At 39.1% G+C, this 18,253-nt stretch overlaps 1 long non-coding RNA gene across 3 annotated transcripts in view; it reads left to right on the top strand.

Annotated features, from left to right (window-relative positions):
* LOC107053802 overlaps positions 1 to 16,965 on the top strand; it is a 200,866-nt gene extending 183,901 nt beyond the window's left edge. For all 3 annotated transcript variants that reach the window (XR_005861503.2, XR_006939861.1, XR_005861502.2), the window contains 3 exons: positions 3,718 to 3,767; positions 12,144 to 12,240; positions 14,432 to 16,965. This is a non-coding gene — a long non-coding RNA (uncharacterized LOC107053802). The remainder of the gene's footprint in view (positions 1 to 3,717; positions 3,768 to 12,143; positions 12,241 to 14,431) is intronic.
* The last annotated feature ends 1,288 nt before the right edge of the window (positions 16,966 to 18,253 follow it).

Genomic DNA, 18,253 nt, shown 5'->3' with positions numbered 1-18,253 from the left:
AAAGATTATCCTTCAATTTCATTCATGTGTGATTTCAAAGGAGATGCTTTACAGCTACGTGAAACAAATTTGCCTATAGTATTTAGTGTCAAGATTCCCAGATGAAGAGGAGATCAAAGCCGAGAGATTAGGACATGCTGGTTAGAGGGGAAAATTGCAGTTCAGCTGTGTTATTTTTGGAACTTGTCATGTTCCCCTTCTGTCAGGTGAGCTGCACTCTGATTTGTTGTATAACATAGATGCTTTAGACCTCTGGGCATGGATCATACAGCATAGTGCAATGAACAGAACCTGCAGAAGTTTTTAAAGGATGGCCTAAGCCTCATTTCATGAGGCCAGTTGGATCATGATTAAAACAAGAAATCTAAGATTTCTGCAGGTGTATCCATGATACATTTCATAGGCAAAATGCCATGAAGAGAACACAACTTTCTCTTTCTCCTTTTTTAAAATAGTAATAATTATTTCATCTGCACACATTAGCAGTTCTGTCACACGTACCACCAAAGTAACTTTGATCTTCTGAAAATGCCCTTACACACAATGACTCTTTTCTTTGCTGCCTTCCTGCATATTCTTTCCTTGCCATGTGTGCCATCGCCAACTTGATCTTCAAGCAGGAGACTTGCCTGGTGGTGTCTCTAGCCTTGTATTACTCCTGCACCTTCTTTTCTTTCTTTCCATTTATGTTTCCATATATCCTCAATCCTTCATCTCACCCCTTAAAAGCTGAAATTTCCCTGCTTTTTTTTTTTATTATTATTTTAATGCTATTAGTAAGCTACTTCTAAAATAAATGAATAATGTCCACAGATGCTGTGAACATTTTAGGGATTCTTGTTGATTAATTTGTTTATCCTGACATTTGTTCTGTATACTGAGGGCTTGTTGTTTGGCTGTGATTTGAAATTGGCTTGTTAATAGCAGTAATACCTAAAGGTCTCTCACTGGTCAGAATCCCATTGCACAGTCATTTGCAAATTCAAGTATATGCTTTTATTCAGATCTGATAATTTTTTTTTTATGATTGAATTTCAACACTGTTGAAATTTCTTCATGTTTAACTGTAATACTAGTTTTCCACTCTATGTTATGTATTCATTTCCCTCCAAACGTTCACTTAAATATGTAAACAAAAATAGAAACAAGAGATACAAGCATTAAATGTTGTTGTTGAATGATCAATCCTGAACACATTTGTCCTTCCTTAACTCTTATTTCTACATATCTGAATGTGCTTTTTCACTTATTTAAAGAAAATACGTATTCTGTAGAATGGTGGATTTGTTTAATCAGATTTTGAGGTTTTAACTTAAAACCTTGGAAAATAAAACTTCGAACATGTCAAATTGAGAATAAGCTTTATTTGAGATGGATCAAACTTTACCCTAGCTTCAATTTCATTAGAGTTGAATCTGATACAAGCTTTGAGTTTGATGAAGATCATAATGTCTGTAATGGTAAACAATAAATGCACACATATTATGTATATTGTAAAAGCAGATCTATGTCTTTTTATTTCCTTTCCACACTTTTATCTATGTCGAAGTGTGGTTCACAAAAAGTTATGAAAGCCAAAGCACTGCTGTTTAGATAACTAGCATTTACTTCACTGAGATAAAATATGGGCCAACTCATTAAATACCACCATATACACTCAAAATTACTGGCAGCAAACTATATTTGGCATTGACATATTATTCTTACTCATTCCCAAATAACAAAAATGACCCATGAAGAGACGAACTCTAGAGATATTATTTCTTTCTGCAAATTAGTTTAAATTAGTGTGGTTAAGATTAGAGGCAGGTGTCATGACAGTAGAAATTTCTAACACTAAAGGACCAGACAGAGAATATGTCTTCCAATACAACCAATAAGCTGTTGTTTTTGGAGTTCAAGTGCCTGAAAGCTTAGGTTCAAAACAACAAAACAATAGAAGTTATTTATATATACTCTTGAGGTCTAATTAGGCTTAGTATTTCACATGCACGTGTATATTATCAAGTCAGATATTGTCATGTTTATGGAAATTGACACTTAACTTTGAATTGCTTCTATTTGCATATGCAGATTAGCTAAACAATTCAATGATAAGGGATTTTTGAGACATACCAGCAATTGCCTATGAAAAATGCAAGTAAACATGTAAAAAATTTTTTTTCTAAATTGATGACTTTTGCTGAGTACTTATGAGGCATTCATCACCTGAGAAGTTTTGGGTTGCCTTTACTGGCACCTGAAAGTGTGGGCAGTGTAGTGATTCATTTATGTCCCACAGTGTGCTTTATGAATGGCAGCACCCTATCGAGTGGAGCTAGTTCCTGTGGCCACCAGCGCTGCCCAGGCTGCAACTTCTGCTGAGCCTAGGACAGAGGTGTCCCTGCAGCAAGCTAGTGTTAGAGAGCAAAAAGAGACAAGGCTTGCAGAGGCACAACACGGAATAATAAGACTTTGAATGGCTTCAGTCTCCTAGTGCAGAATAGAAAATGAGTGAGTTTCTTCCAGCCAACTGTATGTTTACTTTTGTGCAAGCAATCTATTTCCAGGTTTTCTTGAACTAGGATACTGCAATATAGTTTTTGACAGAGCTATTGCAGATACTGTTCCTTCTCTGTTCTCTTTGTTAGAGAATTTAATGAGAATAAGCTGTTCTAATTTGTGTCAGTATATTCCACTGTTATTGTTCTCTCCATAACAAAAGAAGAACAAAAGGCATAGAGAGTCAGGAATGACAAAGCACATAAATTTGAGGGATGCTACAAAGAGATCATTCTGCAACAGAGCCATCAAAATCTTCTAATTGAGATTGCTATAATTATATCAAGATCAGATGCTGAAGACTAAATAGTGCATATTTTTCTTGTCACTATTGCAAGTATGTGCAAAACATATGATGTTAGGAGGAAGAGCATAGACATTAAAGCTGAACATTTTCAGTTATCTTCAGAGTAGTCTGAAGCTGGCTTTGGGTAGGCAAGATTCTCTATGCACCAAGAAACCTGGATTTCCCCTCTTACTGTGCAGAAAACACTACATTTGTACATGACAATCCTGCTACTTTTCCCGCCAGGAAAGCTGTCAGTATTTAGCTAGCTAGCTGTTGGTGGGGCAGCTCTCAAGGCCACAAGGAATGGGTCGGCAGTTCTGTGGGACTCACAAAGCTTATTGTGTTTAGGCAACATACATGGTGTGATGCGGGCTTGTGGCACTTGAAGCTTTTTTTTTTGACACAGAAATGTAGAAATGTACACAGAAATGTACAAACCCTTTTGTGTCCTATGGATAAGCAAGTGGGGAAAAATGGGAATTTTTATTTTATACGTCTGACACATCCGTGTGAGGGTCAGAAAGTGCGGTTGGCACTTGATATTTGAAACAAATGATTTGTGATTTTTTTCTTCCGAGTTTCACTTTCTCAGGGTACAAGGTCAACTGTGCTAGCATTTCCTTTGGCCAATGGTACTTACAGTGCAAACAGGGCAATGATAGCTGGAAGAGAAAAACTGACACTAATAGCCAGGACTGCTGTTCCACTGAATTGCCTTGTTATGTTTTTTGTGTCGCTGTGAGGTGTGGTGATTAGTATTACGGAGAACTCAGATAAAAAGACAGAGGACACATGACTACCTGGTGGTTCCTGGCTATAGTTCAGGCAAGTTTTCTATTTTATTTTTTGAAGGAATTTGTCCTTTCATGTTTTGTATTTTTTTCCAGACTAAGGACACGTCTGAATGAGAAACGGTGCCCGATGCTCGGAGCAACAGGTGTGTATGTATGTACTCCCATCCATGTATGCTTCTATGTGTGTGTGGCATCACTTGAATCTGTGAATATCCATTATATTCATGTACTGACATCCAGATCAACATTTGAGATTTAGTTCGGCTGTTTGTTAGTAGACAGCGGGGAGCTGCTTACCTCCTTTTCACATTAGTGATCAGTTTTAGGACCCCCTCTCTTGCTTTAAGCATTGAGCAAAATAAAATTGTGACTTCAGCGAACATATCTGTATTAGGAAAACATGCTGGGTGGTTTTGGGAAATGGCTACTGATTAGAGATTAGAGTACATCGTTGATGGTAGAGCAGTTATCTGATTAGGAGAGACAAGCGACTCCACAACCGCTAGTGAGATTGGTCTGCAAACAAGATTAGCAGCGTATCCAATACTTTAGGACCTTATCTCTGAGTGAGAAAGTAATGATAGTACTGACAGTAAGGAAAATTAACAGCTTCATTTTTTTGTGTCAAAAATAATTTCGGCCATATTTATAGAGGCTTATTCTTTTGCACAAAATGCATTATGAAGCTGTCCGCATCTTTAAAATGTTTGTGGGGAGGCAGGATGGGCAAGCTCTCATCTAAATCTTCTTTGGGACTTTATACCCATTAAAGCAGAATGCAGCCTTTCCCATCAAATTTGGTAGCAAGTGTTTTATTGCCATGACAGTTCCTAGATTACACTTGCACAATATTATTTACTAACGTCAGCTTTGTCTATGTTTATCTGCTTTTTTCCTGCTCTGCTCTTGAAGGGAGGAATGTTACACATACCACTGCTCCAAAAACAAAGGCAAACGTATCTACCTTATTTTCTCCTTAGAAGATGAGAATTTATGAGTATTCTCGATGTGACCTTCCTGTTTCCCTACACCCACTCCTTTCCCATAATGCTATGGGGATCTCTGGAGCTCCATGTACTTTCTTTCCTCCCACTTCCCCACCTCTATATCATGAGTTGGGATTTTTTGTTACATGTGAGGTGATCTAAAAATTTAATGTTCTTCTGTGCATGACACTCCTTATTTCAGGGCTTCTCATTGCTTGTTAGGCATCAGAAGGGTGTCTCTTATCCTATTTGCTTGCTTTTAATATTAGCTCCATGAGTCAACTTGCTGTGTCTGAACTAGGACCTTCTTGAAGGATATAGATGAAAATATCATTTATCATATGGAAATTAGTTTCAACATTAAATTCATTCAGCTGAATGCAGATGGTATGGAAGAGACATGGCTGGGGCTCTAAGGCATGCATTTGAGTTGTCAAGTTTATAATTCCTGCAGATGCTCTCTCCTTTCTCCAGGAGGTGCTGTGATATTTGAAGTAGGACTCTTGTTTAAAAGCAGCACGGAGTGAAGTGAAAAATTAAAAAAAAAATTAGTGCTGTGTAGTAGTAGGAGTAATCTAGTAGTTCTTTCATTTGATTTTTTTCCCTGAATAAAGAATACTGAAGAGCTGAATTCATCCTGTTATGTTGATCTGCTTGAAAAGAAATGTAAATGGGATCCAGATGTGTTTTCTACTCTAATAGTTTCATTCACTATGCTTTAGATATGGGAAAATGAAATGTATTCCATAATAGACTGGAGGAGAATAGACCAAAATTATAATTTTATAATATTCCCTAGGAATTCATAGAAGCCTAACGAATTAACTGGGAAACTCTGATGCCTAATGAACTCTCCATGGGGAAATATTTAATTTTGTACTGACTGCCATAAGGCAACTGCATGGTGGGTTATTTAATCATCACTTGTAGAAATAAAACAGCAATAGAAAATGGACCTGTCCCCAGCATTATAGAGAGAGTTTGTATAACTTTAACTGAGCCTCCCCTTTAGCATTCGTTGGAGATGTTCTAAGGTCCAGTGCTGCACTGGTACAATCGGATGGATAGCACCATTATGCAAGTGCATAACACTACAGCATATCTTCTGTCTGACAAAGGAAAAGAGAATTTAGAGGTGAAGCATCTAAAGATGCAGCCTTGCCATCTCGTGAAGTTCGACTGTTGCTCTCAAATTACTTTTGCATATTATAGTGAGGCAACTAATTACATTAAAAGAACACTGTGAAATTGTTTTTTGTTTTGGTTTACGTACTCATAAATATAATTTGCAGTCAAAATAAAACAATGTTATGGCCTGTCTTGCAGTTGTAGTGAAATATTTAAATATACTGTGCACTTCATCTCTTACATGCAAACTGTGTTAAGCTTTATTTCTGTTCAGAATGCAACTCTGACTCTCTTTGGCTTCCAACTATTCCCCTGCAATGTTCTTCAGATACACTGCACTGCTCAGGAGAGTGCACACATAATTGAACTGGTTGCCATGTTTATAACTGAGACCTGCTGTCTTAGCCTTTGGCATCAACCTTCCTCTCTTTAAGGCACTGTTTATACTTCTGCACACACGTGATGTTCCCTCATAGCAGAACAATTTCTAGCCCTCTTTAAAGCAAATTTTGTTAGTAGATGAGTGGCCAAAAGTTCTGTCTTAGAAGACAAAAGCCCAGCAACAATGCAGAGCTTATGCATGAGAGACTGGAGAAATGCAGTTTCATTGTGGAAATCATGTAAGCAAATGGCTAATACTCCATAACGTCTCTTTCACTTATGGCAATGTTCTTGTAACTGTCAGCCTACTGCAGAGCCTGGAATCAGGTCACCCTTTGTGCTCCCCGCCCATGGCAGGGCAGGAGCAGCCCCTGTTCTGTGGGCAGAAAATTACCCTCTCAGAAATGCAAATAACTTCTGGATGCCATATGGTGGAACAAAATATAAAATGGAGCCCATGATCCCTATTACTTCTCTTAGGCTTCATCAGCTAAAATGCTGTTTTCAGCTTCCAGTATTTCTCTTCATCGCAGCACTATTTTTATATACTCAGTTGGTTTGTACTGTGGAACTTTGTTTCATTAGTATGAGACTAGAAACTAGATTTTAAATCCTATTTTTATTAGAACTAAGCTCTGTCTGTATAAAATGAAGGCTTGATTTTGAATTTTTTTTTTTATTCATTTTTATTCTTCTACTCTGGAACAAGTACAAAGAAAAAAAAGTCTGAGAAAGCCCTTCACTGTTGCAATAGGAAGAAAAAAATGCTGCAATGCTAACATATTTTGAAAAATAGCATTCTTACTTTTCAGGTAATTGTGCCTATTAAAACATCTAGTAGTAAATGATGTACAACATTGAGCTACACTCTCGTTTGGAGCGCTCTTCCATTACATTGGATTTTTGGTAATGTGTTTATTCACACTATCCTCATTATAGAAATAATCTACAAAATAGATCTGTGCTCTTTTAAATCCCTGCAGAAGTCAGCCATCTCTCCAAACATATGGTCTGTTTACCTTCCCAAAAGCTAAATGTCTTCATAATACCAAAACCCAAAGACCCCTCTCTGTTCCAGTGCAACAGACGTGGAAATTCATCAAGTTTTTGCTGTGTGTTTTGATCCCCAACTGGTATTTGAGAGCAGAAGGCCAGAGCACTAACCAGGATGCATTAGGCTGTTGAGCCACCGTGCTACAGTGGTTCTGACATTATTTTTTAATGAGAGAAAAAATAACTGACCTTGTTGGGACTTGCACCCAGACACCCCTGGCTACTGTCCAGCCAAAAGAGCACTTTAGGAGTGAGTGTGCTGTGCTCAGGACTAGTGAACAAAACAGATTTCAGTTCACCACTCTGCACAGTCATCAGTAAGTACTTTTTCACTAGAGGTTTCTGTTTTCACTGTGTACTGTTCTGTCCTTGGCTGACATGTGCAGCACCTACAGTAGCAATATTGATGCTGAAATACTTTAAAAAAAGTCTTTTTTCTTCCCCCCAAAACTTGTTTTATAAATGTTATTTATCACAGAACTGTGCATTGCTGTCAGCATACTTTCTGATGTTGCCGATGCAGCGCAAGCAATCTTGCCCAACATGAAAGAAGGGGGTAATATGTATAGCTCTGCTCAGCAAATCTCGCATTGTCATTAGAACTACAATAAGGAGAGTGAAGCTACAACATCTGTAAGAAGTACTGGGGAGGTTATAGTTAGGGAAAATGCCTTTAGATCATGCCCCTCAATCTCTCCTCTGATACTTAAAAATATTTAAGAACTCATGTTTCCCAACACAAGGGAATTTCTAGCACTATCAGAGCTTTGGTAAAATTCTGCTTGATTAGCTACAAAATAATTAAAAAGCTACTTTTTCTTCCTTTTATTGTATACCTCACTGCCCCAGCCACAGAAAGGCTCTGTTTCATGTAACTACTTCTTTATTCCCATGGGAGATTGGGCTTAGCAAATCTGTACTGCATGGGGTTAACTAGAAGGCGGCTTTCGTCTCTGAACCCAGATATTTGGGTTTTTGTTTAGCGGATTCTTTCAATCTAAATAATGTTGGCTGCAAGCAAAATTGCACATATTCCTGGTGCCCAAATAATCAGGTACGTACAGATTCTGACATTGGAAAGTCACAGAATAAGGCTGTTATGCTTCCGTATTTTCAGTAAGGCAATGACTAATGAAAGCATTGAGCAGTGCTGGTATTTGAAAATAAGTTCAGTTCTTATTAAAATCTTGGAGAGTTTATAAAGTTATTGTGTTACTAACCTTTCAATACAGATTGCTTTTCTAAAAATACCTTCTTATTTCTGCTTGTAGGCCTGTTCTCTTTTTCTTTATTTGGCTAAATTAACCTCAAAATGTAATTCAGCTCCTAATAAACTTCTGAAAAACGTAATTTCTCTCAGTTTTCTCAGTATATATATATATTTGTAACACTATCAAAAAGAATGAAAGTTGTCATGTATTTATTTAATTTTTTTGCATCCCCCACATATGTATGCCCCATGAAACTCTACGCACAGTACTGACAATCAACCTGACAACATAATCAGTCAAATTTTACCAAGTGACTGTTTCTTAGGTGACTAAAACACAGTCACAGAAATGAATGGCTCAGTACAGAAATAAACCCCAATCTGGCATATGGCACCTCCATTCTATTTCAGTGAAGCCTGAACATTTCATAAAGGTGTGGAGCAAAGGTGAGGCACGTCTGGTGCACAGACTTTGTGCATGTTGCTTCTCGTAGGAGTGGAATTCAACCTGGTACTAACAGAAGGTCTGATTCAAATTCCCAAAATAGGGCTCTGTGTTAGACTTGTGAGTGATGCGCAAGCCATTGTTGAAGCTCTGTATTAGAACTGCTTTCACTGATGAGGAGCAGGCCAGGAGGAGTGCATCCCTTCCAAAGCTTTTTTTTTTTATTTTTAATTTTATTACTGCTTCCTGCAGACCTCCTAAAACATTTTCCTAAGTAACCTGCCTGAAGTTACTTTTTAGGAGGTGTGGAACAATAAGGGAGGTGTTGCTTAAAATGGTGGATAGAGAAACGGAGAAACCTCTAGACAGAGTGGCATCTTTAATTTCTCTTTTTCTCTCCTTTTTCCCTTCGGAAGAGGTGGCTGCTCATACAGCAAATTTTCCTCAGTGGAAGACCTTCCTCTGATAGGGCTTTGTTCATGTTCACACTGAAACTGGAGTGGAAAATAAAGTGTTACCTTGAGGATAAAGTCAGCCTTTCAATGTGAGTGAGAATATGCTATTATCGTGCTGTATTTTGTTGTTGTAGTAGTTAAAAATGAATGATTTTTGTAGTGCTCTTAATAGAGCAGATGACATCTTTTGTAATTTGAGGTTTTCACTTGATGATATTGCTTCAGGTTTAATACACTGCCTACAAATGAAGTACAGATTGTGCTTGTCAAGGTGCCATTCAGGAGGGTCAACAAACATAAACTAGCTGTTGCTTCTGGCCACACACATGACTGCTTTTTTGCTACATTACAGACAAATAAAGAAGTCTGTATTTTAAACCAATTAATGTTTTGCCTGAGGGAATATGCAAATCGATGGCTGATGTCTCACAGCAGTAACTGTTCTTCTGGTGGGCAGGAGCATTTTGGGCAGAAGACGCCTACCAGAAGGCTGGACAGGGTGGCCACTTAGGAGACCCAATGCCATTGGTGTCGAGGAGCATCCACTTGGGGTGGATGCAGGGTGGGACACTGGCTGTGGGGCAAGGTGGTGACTGGAGGAAAGGCTCCCATCTGCCAGCTGGGCTGACCCTCCTCCTGCTGCAGGAGGTATGACACACACCCCTTTCTGCTTAGCAAGCCAGGAAAATTGTTGCTATATGAAAAGAAAAAAAACTAAATATATACATGCAGACAACTGCACCTGAGAAATCATTTGGAAAGAGAGTGCTAGCAACTGTAATGAAATATCCAGCCACTGCTGAGACTTTCAAGTTTCTTTTCCATCTGTTTATTTTCAGAGCATGAGACTCTCACTTTTCTTTCTCTCATTTCAGCTCAATATCCATAGCTGACCTCAAGGAATTCTGATTGCTTCCTTTTATTCAACCAAAACTGATTTTTTATTTTTGGGGTGTTATTTTTCTCTGGTTGGTTATGCTCAACTATCTATTTATCTCCATTTTGAGGGTTATATTTGTAAATAAGTTCCTGAACTGTGGTGTGAGCATTCAGCTTGACTGATTTCCAGATTGGAGCATTTACTGCAAAAATATTAAGGTGCTGAAATATTTTTAAATTGCCTTTGTCTATGAAAAGTATTTTGAAATTATTCAGCTGCCTCAGACCTTTTATGAAAACTTTATTCTGAACCTTTTTAGGGAGTGCATTGGACTGTAGCATAGATTTCCACAAGGCTTCTGTGGCTTTCTAGGTAGTTTTAGTTACCAACCAGTAATGGAAATGGTAAATAGATTTAATATGTAATAAATAGCTCAAAGATTTTTAGATCAAGGAAAAATGATAGTTTCTATAATATTATCAATGCAATATCCTTAAGGAGATCAACATATTGATCCAGAAGGGCTGCAGAATCATTCCCTGAAAGAAATACAGTAATATTTGGGAAGGAACACACCCTTTTGTTCCTGAACCCCAGAGGACTTAACAGTGATAGTTACCCTTTCTTAATTATTTACGTGTGTGTGTGCACTAATGCAGTGCTGGAAATTATGTGAAGGCACAAAGAGTTGTGCTCTTGGTTTGACTTGAATAGTTATCACTCAGCCATAAATCCTTAAAACAAATCCTTGCTGATTGCCTCCTGAGGTCTGTGCCATTAATCTAAAGTGCAGGAGTGAGGCTGATGGGGCTGAGCTCTTTTCGGTGTTGTGCAGCAATAGAACAAGGGGCAATGGACACAAACGAAACACGGGAAGTTCTACACAAACATGAAGAAGATCTTTCTTTATTGTCAGTGACAGAGCTCAGGAACAAGCTGCCCAGAGAGGCTGTGGAGTCCCCTTCTCTGGAGATATTCAAGTCCCATCTTGATGCCTACCTGTGTGATGTGCTGTGGGGAACTGCTGTAGCAGGGGATGGACGGGGTGATTCCAGAGCTCCCTTCCGATCCCTACACTGCTGTGATTCTGTGATCGGTTACCTGAAAAAGCTCTTGTGGACAAGGTGGCCAGAAAAAGACAATAGAGACAATCTCAGTAAAAACAGTTCATCTAAAAATATGTAATAAGAAATAAAGAATAGGAGAAAAAAAACCAACATGCAGGCATGTAATCCTCCATCACAGACAACTTTCAATAAATCTGCAGTTTACTGTTGCTTCTGCTGTAAGTTAGATTGACAGCCAGAGAGCTTTGTGCAAGTGAGAGAGTCAGCTCAAGTGTGCACAAGAGAGGCAAGTCTGAGTCTAACTGAAACACATTTGGGACATTTTTGTCAGATGATTTACTTGTCTAACTGGCAAGGAAATAAGCAGGATAAATGCCATGTAGAAGCCTAATTAAGCTGTGTTCTCTCTGGGAAAACAATTTCAGACCCTGTACCAGGTGGTTAGGACAGTTGTAACCTTCAAAGAGCAAGAAAACAAAATGTGTTGTTGTGAAGGAAGGAAAATGGGAAATATGTTGCATGCTTAGACAGTAAATGCAAGGATGTGTACAAGGATATGCTGGGCCTTCTTTGAACAATTTGGTCCTTACTTTTGTTTCTGTTTTGGTTGCTAGCTGAGCAACTTAGATACTCTGCCACCTCTCCCATGAAAAGAACTTTGGTTTCTGATTCAAGCCATTATTTCCTAATTTTAGTTCAGTGGATTTTTTTTTCTTCTGTTTTCTTATTGCTAATTTAGAGGATAGAGGTAGAAAGGAGAAAAAGTGATGAGAGGACTGTCTCAGTCTGAGGAGGAAAAGCCTGTCACAAGTATGTGATTGCAACAGAACTGTACAATGTTAACTTGTCAGACTTGCTATGCATTTTAGTTGAGTATAAGTTTTGTTCGAACCCTGAGAAATACTTTCTTGTAGGAGTCCACCCCCAGGAAATCTTGGAGAGAAGTCTGGGTTGGTTTTAGCTGGATCAGAAGAATTACAAAGAAAAATCAATTTTCCTGACAAAGAGCTGGTAAGCTGGTAAAAGCATAAGACATCAAAATATGTTTAAGATAATACATTTTTCTCTACTTTAGAACAAAATAACAAATGTGCCACCACAGAAAGTTATGAAGCAACCTGAGTGAAAATGTTAAGTGTTGCAGTGTCAGTTCACCTTTCTAGTGGGTTGAACAAAAAGCTGGAAGTAACACCTTGACCTGCTTTGTGAGTGAATATTTACAGCTAAGCCAGCAGTTCCGTGCAGATCTGGAGATTTGTTGCTACTTCTGCTATTATAAAGCAAACTTCTTGCTATCAGTACTTGAGAAAATAGCACGTCCCATAAAAACAGATGGTTGCCTCAAAATTAGAGACCAAGATTTCCCTTTCTTTAGTACTTCATAAAATCTAATAACATAACTAGTGGTCTAACTCAACTTCATAAAAAACCTGAATTTAAAGTGCTTTGGATTGCACTTGGAACAAACCTGCCACATTTGCTTATGGTGTTATAGTGTAATGTATATAATTTTAAATGCTGTCTTCATGCAAAAACTCTAGCTCGAGTTTCCAAGTTCCAAGTAAATCACAACAGATTTCCCAATGGCCCCCTTTTAAAACAAAAATAAAATGTAGCACAATTCATAAAAAGCACATGTAACTCTTTAGAAAAAAAAAAATAGGGCAAAAATCGTAGAATCATAGAATTGCTCAGATTAGAAAAGGAATGGTTGGGTTGTAAGGGACCTTTAAGATCATCTAGTTCCAACCCCCCTGCTATAGGCAGGGATGTCTCCCTCTAGACCAGGTTGCTCACAGTCCCATCCAGCCTGGTCTTGAATGCTTCCAGGGAGGGGGCATCCACAACCCATCTGGTCACCTTGTTCCAGTGTCTCACCACCCTCACAGTAAAGAATTTCTTCATAATATCTAGTCTGAATCTACCCTCTTCCAGTTTAAAATCATTTGCATTTGTCCTGTCACTACCTGCCCTTATAAAAAGTGCCTCCTCAGCTTTCCTGTAGGCCCCTTTAGGTACTGGAAGGCTGCTGTAAGGTCCCCTCAGAGCCTTGTCTCTCAAGTTCTCCCCAGTTCTCTCAGCCTGTCATAGAATCATAGAATCGCTAAGGTTGGAAAAGACCCACAGGATCATCCAGTCTGACCATTCGCCCATCACCAATGGTTCTTGCTAAACCATGTCCCTCAACACAACATCCAAATGTTCTTTGAACACCACCGGGGTCGGTGACTCCACCACCTCTCTGGGCAGCCCATCCCAGTGCCTGACCACCCTTTCAGAGAAGTAGTATTTCCTAAAGTCCAGCCTGAACCTTCCCTGGCACAGCTTGAAGCCATTCCCTGTATAGTCCTATCACTAGTCACACGAGAGAAGAGGCTGACCCCCAGCTCACTACAACCTCCCTTCAGGTAGTTATAGAGAGCAATAAGGTCTCCCCTGAGCCTCCGCTTCTCCAGACTGAACAATCCCAGCTTCTTCAGCCGCTCCTCGTAAGGCCTGTGCTCCAGACCCCTCACCAGCTTTGTTGCCTTTCTCTGGACATGCTCCAGGGCCTCAATGTCTTTCTTATAGCGAGGGGCCCAAAACTGGACACAGTACTTGAGGTGCGGCCTCACCAGTTCTGAGTCCTTGCAGGGGAGGTGCTCCAGCCCTCTGATAGTCTTTGCGGCCCTCCTCTAGACCTGCTCCAGCAGCTCGATGTCGTTCTTGTGCTGGGGGCTCCCGGACTGAATGCAGTACTTACTCCACGTTCGATCTCACGAGAGCAGAGTAGAAGGGCAGAATCATCTCCCTCAACCTTCTGGTCACAGCAGCCCAGGGTGTGGTTGGCCTTCTGGGCTGCAAGCACACAAAATGTGCTCTGTCAAAACGAAGCAGTTAATTTGGGCAGCAACAGCACTTAAAAAACTTAACCTTCCTTTTGTTGTCCTAATTGGATGGTTTTATAATGACAGATAAAAAACACTGTGAAAGTATAATGCAAGCGGTGTTTTATAACCTGCTTTGTGTTTCAGCAAAAGATTTTCCCTCTGCCAACCAATGAATCATAGACTGCTGCACATCAAAAGTAGCAATAACTTTTTTTATAGGATACATTGACATTTTCATTGTTGTTACTTTTGAATTAATATGGGGTACTGGAAGATATTTCAGGTGTTACTGATCATTACTGCCTAAGCTAATTGTTTATGTTCTCTTTAAGATTTGAACAAGGGGCCAGAAGACAGAAGTACTGTGAGAAATTAGTGTTGAATGGATCTACAACAGAACACTGCATCTGCAGAAAAGAAGGTCATAATAATTAGAGATATGTGGAAAAAGGCAGTAATTTATGTTGGTGTCTGAACTCTTAAATAATATTTAAGGTGAAAATTGGCCTGATTTCGAATGAAATATTCTGTGCTCAGATCTTCTTTCTAAATGTAATGTAGCTAAATATAGACTCAGAACATTGTTTCAAAACATTGTTTTTCCACTTAAGGAAAAAAAAAAAAAAAAAAAAAAAACCTTTTGAGTTCCCTTGTCCTCCTCTCATTTTCCCTAAAATTCTGCCAAATTTAATCTGCTTTTACAAAGAGAGCTAGGCATCTTGTATTTTTGTATCAAATAAATCATTCACTCTAAAGGTTTTCATCCAGCTAATAATACAAATGACCAGAACAGACTGTGCTTTATACCTTCTAACTGAAGGAGTCATGTTTCTGACTCTGCTGCTAACTACAGAGCAAGGAGCCCCAGACCTGCCTGCACCCATCCCATCCCTTGAATTCAGAGAAATAAGAAATTGATTTTTGCAACAGATTAGATGGATAAGCAAATTTTTTGTTGTTGTTGTTGCAATTCCAGACTTCTCCAAAGCTTACTGGAATTCATATTTTACTGGGTTTTTGTGAGGTATCTCACACAGTTCCCCCTCCCTCGCTGTGCTGGTGGATTTACACCCATGGTTCCCAAGCTCATGAACTTTGCTTTGCCTTATTTCCCTCAAGTGATGGAATTGTGGACAGATTTTGGAGTCCCATCACTGCAATGCAAAATAATATATTTTCTCCTGCTAATAAGTGGAAGCCTGAGGATTATTTGGGTTGTTTGCTGCCAGAGTGCTGCACTGAAGCTAGGGATGGGACAGACACTCATTATCTAAACCGTTGTTTTCCCCCATATTCCTTTCAGCTGTTCTAGAATTTGTATTCTAGTTATACAAAATAAAATTCCTGGGCTGACCCTGGCAGACAACACCAGTTTCAAGCCTGCCTTCCACCATTTTAGTGTGAAAATGTGGCTGGAAGACATCCAAAACTCTGAAGGTTTGTTTCTGTGTAAGACGTGTAATATCCAGCTGCCTTTGACTGAATTTAATGGCGTATTTGTATTTGAAAAAATCAATAAGGTTTATGAGCTGAAGAGGGATCCAGTGTAACCAGATCTGTCACTTTTATGGACACCTTCTGCAATTCCTTGTGACACAGGAATCAGGCTATAGAAACCATCCTACGCGCCCCTGCAAAACAAGATTTAGTGCTGTAAACCTCACTGGAGCAGCTCAAGGAGAGGTACAATGATAGAGAACAAAGGAGAGCACTGAGAAACAACCCACCACTAATCAGCCTAGAAGGCCAATAAGATCTGATAGGTTTCTGCAATAAAACTACCCAAAACCTCCCAGTGGATTTTCATACAATAGAAATCAAAAGGGCACATTAGTCATAAGGCAAGAGAGACACCAAGGGAAAACTTCCTGCTGTCATGCTTTAAACAGCTTTCTTCTTTAGACAAAATAGCCATCATGCAAAGTTCGTAACGAATAAAAGTTTTCACTCTTTGTTGAGGTCCAGTCCAAGGTCTGTGCAGCATTTAAGCCATACTATTATGAGGCCATAAACGGGGCACTAGTTATAAATTATTTCTTATTGCTATTGCCTTTGAGACACCATAATACATAATGATCTGTCATCAACATTTATAAAATACTTCTACTGGAGCAGGCGGACTTTAGTTCCTTTTCAGACTAGTCCTGCTGATTTCAATCATGTCTGTGGTTATATCAAAGGTTTAATTTGCTTTTCACTCCACATTTCTGTACTTTGCTAGATTATCTGGAACCTCTCATCACAGGGAGGGAAGATATAGTGAGAAATGGATGGAATCTTTCCCTTTTTCCTCATGACAATTTGTGCTGGTCTCTAAAAATTATATGTTGCTTAAGGCAGCATCACCACAGAGTTCTCCCAGCACAGTGCCTGTGTGTCTTTGCACTGGAGCATGTGGCTGCTGAAGGACAGGCACTGGAAATCTTTATGAAGCTCATGCTGCACAGCCACGTGTCCAATGCAGTGCTTTGTTTGGCCTGAGATAAGATTTCTTTTCCTTTGAACTTCTGTTAAGTGTTTGCAAAATATTCATTATTCCTCAAAGAAAGAATTTCATACAGTGTCAATCACTCCTAGTAAGTCTTGTGTTTATTTGTAATCCTGTTTTGTTTTAACCTAAAGTCAAAAATTCACAAATATCTGATGGGATTATTAACACAAAACTGCACAAAGTCCTTTCTTTCATTTCACATAATAAGCATGAAAACTTATGTGAGAACTGGTCTTCTGTTGAGTTAAATTTACATTTTGTGGAACTTACTACAATGTGACATATTTAAGTTTGTAACTACTGTTTCCAAAATTTCCAAAAGAGAACAGTCTATTTTAGCATTTGATGCCAATAAAACAAAAAGACTCATCTTTACCCATCTGAAATTAGTGATTTTTTCCCGCTGCCTTTTATAAAGATAAAACATATGCATTATCTGTTTTATTTGAATGATAAGAGACTGGCACTGCATATCTGACAGAATAGGCTTGTATCTTTTGATGTTCACTAACAGTAAATAATAATTAATACTTTTTTCATTGGATGTGGGACTGTAAGCAGTAAAGACAGTTCTTAATCATAGCAGCTATTCTGAAGTATTGCTTCTTTTTTCCTAAATAAAACTGCTAAAGTTTTGATCTCCATCAAGCAATCTTGACTTCCAAGACAATGTAGACATACTCTCAGTATATATGTTTAGTTGCATTTTAATTGCATAATCTATTTCTATATCCTTATTTAAGGGGCCTCATGGCATTTATAAAGATGAGCTTCTAACAGCTGCTTGCTAGACATACCTTAAGAATCAGTTAATGATTAACCATGTATTGGCTCTTAACTGGCAACTTCTCAGCATTCTTTCCATTTACCATCTGTAGCATTACCAAACCTATCCCGTGCAATAACAATTTCTTAGGTAAGTAGTGGAGACCAAATGGCAAAAGCATCTCCAGACCCTTTGCTGCTGTCTCCTCTGCTGGGGTCTGGGATGCCTGGAAAATCCTTGATGACCTCTCAGGTGTGCCAAACTCTGAAGCTCAATAGAGAGCAAGAACAAATTGTTCTACTTTTATCTGGATCTGTTAGTTTCTTCTCAGAGGGAAAAAAGAGAAACTTGTTGCAACAGAGTAGTGAGTAAAGGGCAGGAGGGTGAACTAAGGGGAAAGCAATTATTTGTACAAAAGGGAAAAACAGGTAAATTATCTCCTATGGAACAGTGAAGGGATTGTAGGGAAAGGGCCAAGACAGGGGTGATTATAAATTTCTGTAAAAATGCTGTCTCTCCTGTGTCCATGGTTTTTGGTAGCCAACAGAAGCTGAAGATTTCTTGTGCACCTGACAGCTTGTCTGCTCTTCCGCTGCATTAGCTGATCTCAGAAAAGATATTGCCTCCTCTGCAAGCTCTGGCTCTGTTGTATCCTGAGGCTGTGGTGGCTGTAAAGTTTTATCAAGGAGAACAGACGTATCATTCTGCCCAGCTGGGAAGTTACCACCTCCTCCTCGGGTATCTCCTGAGACACTGTCAGTGCAGCAGACACTATACATTTTCTTGTGGGAGCTAACGAGACTGATGGGCAGTGTGTGAGGACTGTGCATCCAGGGGAGGACTTTGAAGTAACACTAAGGGTGTGCCTATTCCCCAGGACAGGGCAAAGGCAGACAG

Source organism: Gallus gallus, chromosome 7, assembly GCF_016699485.2.
Source record: "Gallus gallus isolate bGalGal1 chromosome 7, bGalGal1.mat.broiler.GRCg7b, whole genome shotgun sequence".
In the NCBI taxonomy this organism is placed as follows: domain Eukaryota; kingdom Metazoa; phylum Chordata; class Aves; order Galliformes; family Phasianidae; genus Gallus; species Gallus gallus.
Note: the sequence above shows the minus strand (reverse complement) of the source record. Positions and strands in the feature narration are given on the sequence as shown.